The 7047-nt window shown below is 39.4% G+C and overlaps 1 pseudogene; it reads left to right on the top strand.

Annotated features, from left to right (window-relative positions):
• Positions 1-1936: 1936 nt before the first annotated feature.
• LOC106971749 (putative elongation factor 1-alpha-like 3) lies at positions 1937-3637 on the top strand (annotated as a pseudogene).
• Positions 3638-7047: the final 3410 nt, after the last annotated feature.

The following is a 7047-nucleotide window of genomic DNA, read 5'->3' as shown; positions in this document are numbered from 1 at the left end:
ATAGGGTGGCATAGTACATTTTTTTTAGTGGGAGGAAAAGATTCAAAGAAGGAATTCGAATCAGAGCATTAATTCTTTTTAAATTGATGTATAACATTCTATTAAAGTATACTCCTTGATACATGTATAGGCAATAAATAGGAAATAAAAGATGCCACAAAAATTGGGCAAAGCGGGTATTAAAAGTTGGAGTACGAAAACTGGGAACGAAAGGGCACTGGGGAGCCTGGGTGGCTCAGTTGGTTAAGCGGCCAACTTCGGCTCAGGTCATGATCTCATGGTTCATGAGTTTGAGCCCCGCGTCAGCTCAGAGCCTGGACCCTGTTTTGGATTCTGTGTCTCCCTCTCTCTGACCCTCCCCCATTCGTGCTTTGTCTCTCTCTGTCTCAAAAATAAATAAACATTAAAAAAAATTAAAGGGCATTCGCAGGGTATAAATACAAAGGTAATTAGAACAAAGATACAAACCTTCCAAAATATAGTTTTTAGTTAAGATTTAATCATATAAAGAAGCATAAATTAAAACACAAACCCGAATTATAAAATCTTGTTACAGAAAAAAAAACCAAACATACCGTCAGAACAATAAATGGGAACGAGCTTAGCTTACCTACTAAAAAAAAATAAAGATAATCAATTTGTTTATAGAACAAGACCCGATTATGTTACTTTCAAGAAGCAGGCTGAAATTGATTTACAAAGGCAAAGTTTTAAGGAATGGTCAAATGTATGTTAGGCAAATAGAAACAGTAAGAAAGTAGGGGGAGCAGTTATTTTATCAGACCAAGTATTATTTAAGCCTACAAGCATTAACAATGAAAAGGAACATTTTTAAATGGTAAATCCCATTGGAAAAAGATGTTGATAAACCACAATAATTAAGGTAGAGAAGAAACTTCTCTAAAAGACCTTAGAAGCAATGGCATCATGGGACAAATGAGCACCCCAATCTTCTTGATGTTGGTTTTTAAAGCCATCCTCAAATAAAATAACCAAGTCTCCTTAAATAAATGGTTGATTGCATGGCAAGGAGAGAGCAAGATGAGTTTGGAACATCTTAGGGTATAAAAAAGAAAGTAGGAGGTGCTCAGTCTATAAAGGAGGCATTTCAATCAGACAAAACATTATTTTGGTTAGATACATAGTTGGTACCAACTGTTAAACTTCATTCTTCTTGTTGCATTGTTTCCACTGTATGAATATATCAAAATGTTTGTATGCATTGCGTTGTTGATGGGTACTTGGCAGTTTCCAGTCCAGATATTTAGGACTATGTTGCTATGATTATTTTTGTACATGTCTGTTAATCAGCACGTGTACATGTCTATTTTGGGTATATGTTTAGGAGGAGGACTGCTAGGTTACAGGGAATGATTCTGTTCAGCTTTGATAGATACCACCAAACAATTTTCTAAAACAGTCATCCCAGTTTATTTTCCCATCAGCAGTGTCTGAGTTTTACTTGCTTCATATTTTCTACAAATTCTGTCATTTTATCAAAACATCAAGTCAGATCCTGTAACTCCTTGTCTCCAAATTATCCATTGGTTTTGCCTCTCATTTTAAGTGAATAGCCCAAATTCTTTTTAGTTTTTTTTCAGTTTATTTATTTTTGAGACAGAGACAGACAGAGCATGAATGGGGGAGGGGCAGAGAGAGAGGGAGACACAGAATCGGAAGCAGGCTCCAGGCTCTGAGCCATCAGCCCAGAGCCCGACGTGGGGCTCAAACTCACGGACCACAAGATCGTGACCTAAGCTGAAGTCGGACGCTTAACTGACTGAGCCACCCAGGCACCCCCAAATTCTTTTTTTAAAAAAAGTTTATTTTGACAGACAGAAAGTGCAAGTGGGGTAGGAGCAGAGAGAGAGAGAGAGAGAGAGAGAGAGAGACAGAGAGAATCCCAAACAGGCTTCACGCTGTCAGCGCGGAGCCTGATGTGGGGCTCAATCCCACCAACTGTGAGATCATGACCTGAGCTGAAATCAAGAGTCAGACGTTCAACTTACTGAGCCACCCAGGCATCCCAAAGCCAAATTCTTCATAGAGTGTAGTAAGACCTTCGTGAATTGATCCCCTCTTATGCTTTGTTCTACTTGCTTATTTGACCCTGACCACTTACTCTTAATCACACACCAAGCATATTCCCTCTCATGTACTTTGAATAGGCTGTTCCTTGGCCTGGAAAATTCTCCCCCCCCCAGACGCCAAATGGCTTCCTTGTCAAATATTTTCTCAAATTGCTTAAATAGCAACCTTCTTGTCATACCCTAGCCTTTTTCCTGCATTATTCTAAATTATGCCCATCTCAAATATGTTTTTTTATCTTAAGCTTGTGTGATACATGAATAATTTGTTAATTTTTTAATCCACTATTGTGTAGCCACAGCTTAAAACAACTATTGCATAAGAAAATCTTGAAAAACTAATCGTTTTTTCTCAGTGGGTTCACCACCGGAACACAAGTGTGAAAATCACCACTAAACCTGAATCAAAATGGCAAAGGAAAAGACTCCTATCAACAGTATCATTATTGGGCATATAGGTCAGGCCAGTCTACCACTTCCAGTCATCTGATTTACAAACGTGGTGGACTGACAAAAGATCTACTGAAAAATTTGAGGAGGCTGCTGAGATGGGAAAGGGCCCCTTTAAGTATGCCTGGGTCTTGGCTAGACTGAAAGCTGACTGTGAATGTGGTATCATCGATACCTCCCTGTAGAAATTCGAGACCAGCAAGTATGATGTAACCATCACTGATGCCTCAGGACACACAGGCTTTATAACTCTGATTGTACTATCCTGACTATTGGTGCTGGTGTTGGAGAATTTGAAGCAGATCTCTCCAAGAATGGGCAGACCTATGGTCATGCCCTTTTTGCTTATATACTGACTGTGAAACAATTGTTAACAAAATGAATTTCACCGAGACCCCCTAGAGCCACAAGATATAGGAGCAAATCTTTAAGGCAGTCTGCACCTACATTAAGAAAATTGGCTACAACCCCAACATAGTAGCATATTTGCCAATTTCTGGTTGGAATGGTAATAGTGTCCTAGAGCTAAGTGCTAACTAACATGCTCTGGTTCAAGGGATGGAAAGTGACCAGTAAAGATGGCAATGCCAGAGGAACCATGCTGCTTGAAGCTCTGGTTTGCATTTTCCCACCAACTTGCCCAACTGACAGCCTTTGCATCTACTCCCCCAGGATGTCTACAGAGTTGGTTGGTATTGGTATTGTCCCTGTGTGCCAGGTCGAGGCTGGTGTTCTTAAACCTGGCAAAAGTGGTTACCTTTGCTCCAGTCAATGTCACAACTCAAGTAAAGTCTATTGAAATATACCATGAAGCTTTGAGTGAGGCTCTTGCTGGGGACGATGTGGCCTTCTGTGTCAGGAAAACGTGTCAAAGATGTTCATCGTGTCAGTGTGACGGGTGACAGCAAAAATGACCCACCAGTAGAAGCAGCTGGCTTCATGGCTTAGGGAATATCCTGACCCATCTAGGCCAGATCAGTGCTGGATACGCACCTGTGCTGAATTGTCACCCAGCTCACATCTCTTGGGAGTTTGCGGAACTGAAGAAGATTGATTACCATTCTAGAAGAAAAGCTGGAAGATGGCCCAAGTTCTTGCTATCTCGGGATGCTGCCATCGTTCATATGGTTCGTAGAAAGCCTATGTGTTTTGATCGCCTCTGTGACTATCCTTTTCTGGGCCACTGTGCTGTTCATCACGTGAGATGGACAGTTGCTGTGGGTGTCATCAGAGCAGTGAACAAGAAGTCCGCAGGGGCCGCCAAGGTCACCATATCTGCCCAGAAAGCTCAGAAGGCTAAATAAATATTATCTCCAATACCTGCCACCCGGTCTTAATCACTGGTGGATGAACAGAACTGTTAGTGTCAGTTGGCCATTTTAAATTTACATAGAAGACTGGTTAATGATAACAATGTATTGTAAACCTTGAAAAGGAAAGGAGGTTTTGTGCACCATTTGGGCGTGCGTGCGTGTGTTTGTGTGTGTGTGTGGCAGTTTTAAGTTACTAGTTTGTAGAATCTGTACTATTTAAAGGAAACAACTTGACCAAAAATCTGTTGCGGAATTTTGAGACCCATTAAAACAAAAGTTTAATGAGGGGGGAAAAAAAGAACAATGAATAACTTAACAGAAATTTATATTGAAAACACATTTTTAAGCTTATAGTTACCTGTCTGAAGGAAATTGGTGTGATTTCCTCTATTTGCTTAACATGTTTCTTTCCTTCTGGTTTTCAGAGGTTTAATTGTATATGCCTGCTTGTACTTTTTCTTAGTATTTATACTACTATGCTTTCATACTCATTTTTGAAATTGTGGCTTGAAAAGTGTCATAAATTTTGGAAAATTTTCTGCTTGTATTTTTTTTGTTTAAAAAAAAATTTAACGTTTATTTATTTTTGAGACAGAGACAGAGCATGAACAGGGAAGAGGCAAAGAGAGAGGGAGACACAGAATCTGAAACAGGCTCCAGGCTCCGAGCTGTCAGCACAGAGTCGGATGCGGGGCTCGCACTCACGGACCGTGAGATCATGACCTGAGCCGAAGTCGGACGCTTAACCGACCAAGCCACCCAGGCGCCCCTCTGCTTGTATTTCTTTCTTTTTTTTTTTTTTAATTTTTTTTTCAACATTTATTTATTTTTGGGACAGAGAGAGACAGAGCATGAACGGGGGAGGGGCAGAGAGAGAGGGAGACACAGAATCGGAAACAGGCTCCAGGCTCTGAGCCATCAGCCCAGAGCCTGACGCGGGGCTCGAACTCACGGACCACGAGATCGTGACCTGGCTGAAGTCGGACTTAACCGACTGCGCCACCCAGGCGCCCCTGCTTGTATTTCTTAATACATCCATTCTTTCACCTTCTGTCTTCTGGAACTGCAGTTACACAATTTTCCATCTTTCTATCACATCTATGTGTTCCTTTCATACTTTTCTACAGTTTCCATCTGTTTTCTTTATATTTATTCCTGGATATTTTCTCATTATTAGTCTTTGATGTCGCTAGCCCTCTCTTCCGTCTTATCTGCAACATCTGGTTGTGGTGCGCATGTTGTTAATGTCTAGAAATATTTGCCTTTAAAAAATGAGATGCCAGTTCCCTGGTGAAATTATCCATCTTTGTAAATCTGTTTTATTAAAGTTATTAGTGTAAGTCCATTTTTGAAAACTCCAGTAGCTGGATTACTTGTAGATTTCTTACTTTATGTTCTTCCTGATTTTTGTCACTTGGTTTTCTTTCTTGTTGCTCAGGATAATGTTGACTGAATGCAGTATACATGAACAATAGCAAAGGCTCTAGATGACGTTTTGTTTGTTTCCCCACCACTACATTTAATTTTCTTCAGGTCAGGTTTGTCTTTCTGTCTGTTGCTCTGTTTTGCCTTCTAGAATTCACCTCTTTCAGGAGCTCACGTAAAAGCCTGAATTTTAACAGTAGCCTCTCATTCTTGTCTGGCTGTGATACCTATTTCTGTCTTGCAGCACTAATTCTGGAAACTCTGATTAGTGTTATAACCTCTTGGGTGTCAGTTTTAACATTCTCAGCATCTCCTCCAATGCATGTATTGTTGATTTCAAGATGAGATTATGTGAGGACTTTGGGGCTCATTTGATTTGATTTCCAAGATAGTGATACTTCTTAAATCATCGCTGTCTCTGTATTTCTCTGTCAGATTTAAACACCTTAAAAAACCCACTTTATTTGTTTTCATTTCTGCAAGAAGAGTTAGTGTAATACAAGCTATATCATTCTAGCTAAATGTGGAAACCCTCTTTACATATTGATTTGGGGTTAAAATTTGCAACTATTTCAGTTGACGGCATGTTGTGCTGATTGAGGTCTCAGAAAAGAGAAAAAAAAGCGCTTTTGTTTTTAGACCAATACATATTAAACTCAAATACCTTTCATTCTTTTGAGTCAGGCTTTTAATTTTAATAACAGAGAATGTATTGATGACTTCGAATTGTTATGGTGATTGTTTTCTTGTTGTACCATGCCGGTTTAAGGAAGCATCTATATCTGCAGAGAGATACATACATACGTACGTATGTACCTATGGAGAGAGAGAGAGAGTTGGGAGAGATCTTTTTTTCGTGACAGCAATATAATCCTTCTAAAAAAAAGCAACATATAATAATTGTCCACATTAAGCAAAAGAGAAATAAGAAGCAAGACTGGCTACATAATTTGTCATAATTTAACGGAATGCAAAATGAAGATGCGGGGCCCTTGTTTAAAAATGAACAATTTCAAGAGGCCTAAAGCAAAGCTTTAAGTAGATTTCAGAATAACAACTACTTCTTTATTTCTAAATTTTATAAATAGGCTAGGGTTGAGGCAACTCTAAAACTTGCCCTCATTGTAATGTTCTAAGTAATTTCTGTAATGATGAGTTGTTGGGTGCCCAGTATGATATGTAGGCAGTAATACATAATCCACTAGGGAAAAAATCCATATAATAGGAATGTATACAAGAGGTATTTTTTTTTAAAGGATATAGGTGAGCTGTGAAGGAAAATAACATACCTCTCTGACCATAGTTAGAAAAAATACAAAAACATATTTTTATATATTAACTATAATGTATATTTTCTTCCGGAGAACTCTGCTGAGAGCTGCCTACTTTTTAAAAAAATTTTTAAATGTTTTATTTATTCTTGAGAGAGAGAGAGAGAGAGAGAGACAGAGCCTGAGTGAGGGAGGGGCAGAGAGAGGAGACATGGAATCCAAAGTAGACTCCAGGCTCTGAGCAGTCAGCACAGAGCCCGACATGGGGGCTCGAACTCAAGAGCTGTGAGATCATGACCTGAGCCAAAGTCAGATGCTCAACCGACTGAGCCACCCAGGCACCCTGAGAGCTGCCTATTTTGTGCTTAGAACCATTGTTTTCATTCTGCTGTGTTAGTCTGAGCCCAAATATCCCCAAAAGTACAATTTTTTTTCCATGTCATGATACTTTTCTTGGTAAAAGTTAAATTATGTGTAAAATAGGATTATATGGTTTTATAA

This window comes from Acinonyx jubatus, chromosome A2 (genome assembly GCF_027475565.1).
Source record: "Acinonyx jubatus isolate Ajub_Pintada_27869175 chromosome A2, VMU_Ajub_asm_v1.0, whole genome shotgun sequence".
Classification (NCBI taxonomy): Eukaryota; Metazoa; Chordata; class Mammalia; order Carnivora; family Felidae; genus Acinonyx; species Acinonyx jubatus.
This window is presented reverse-complemented; position numbering and strand designations above follow the sequence as displayed.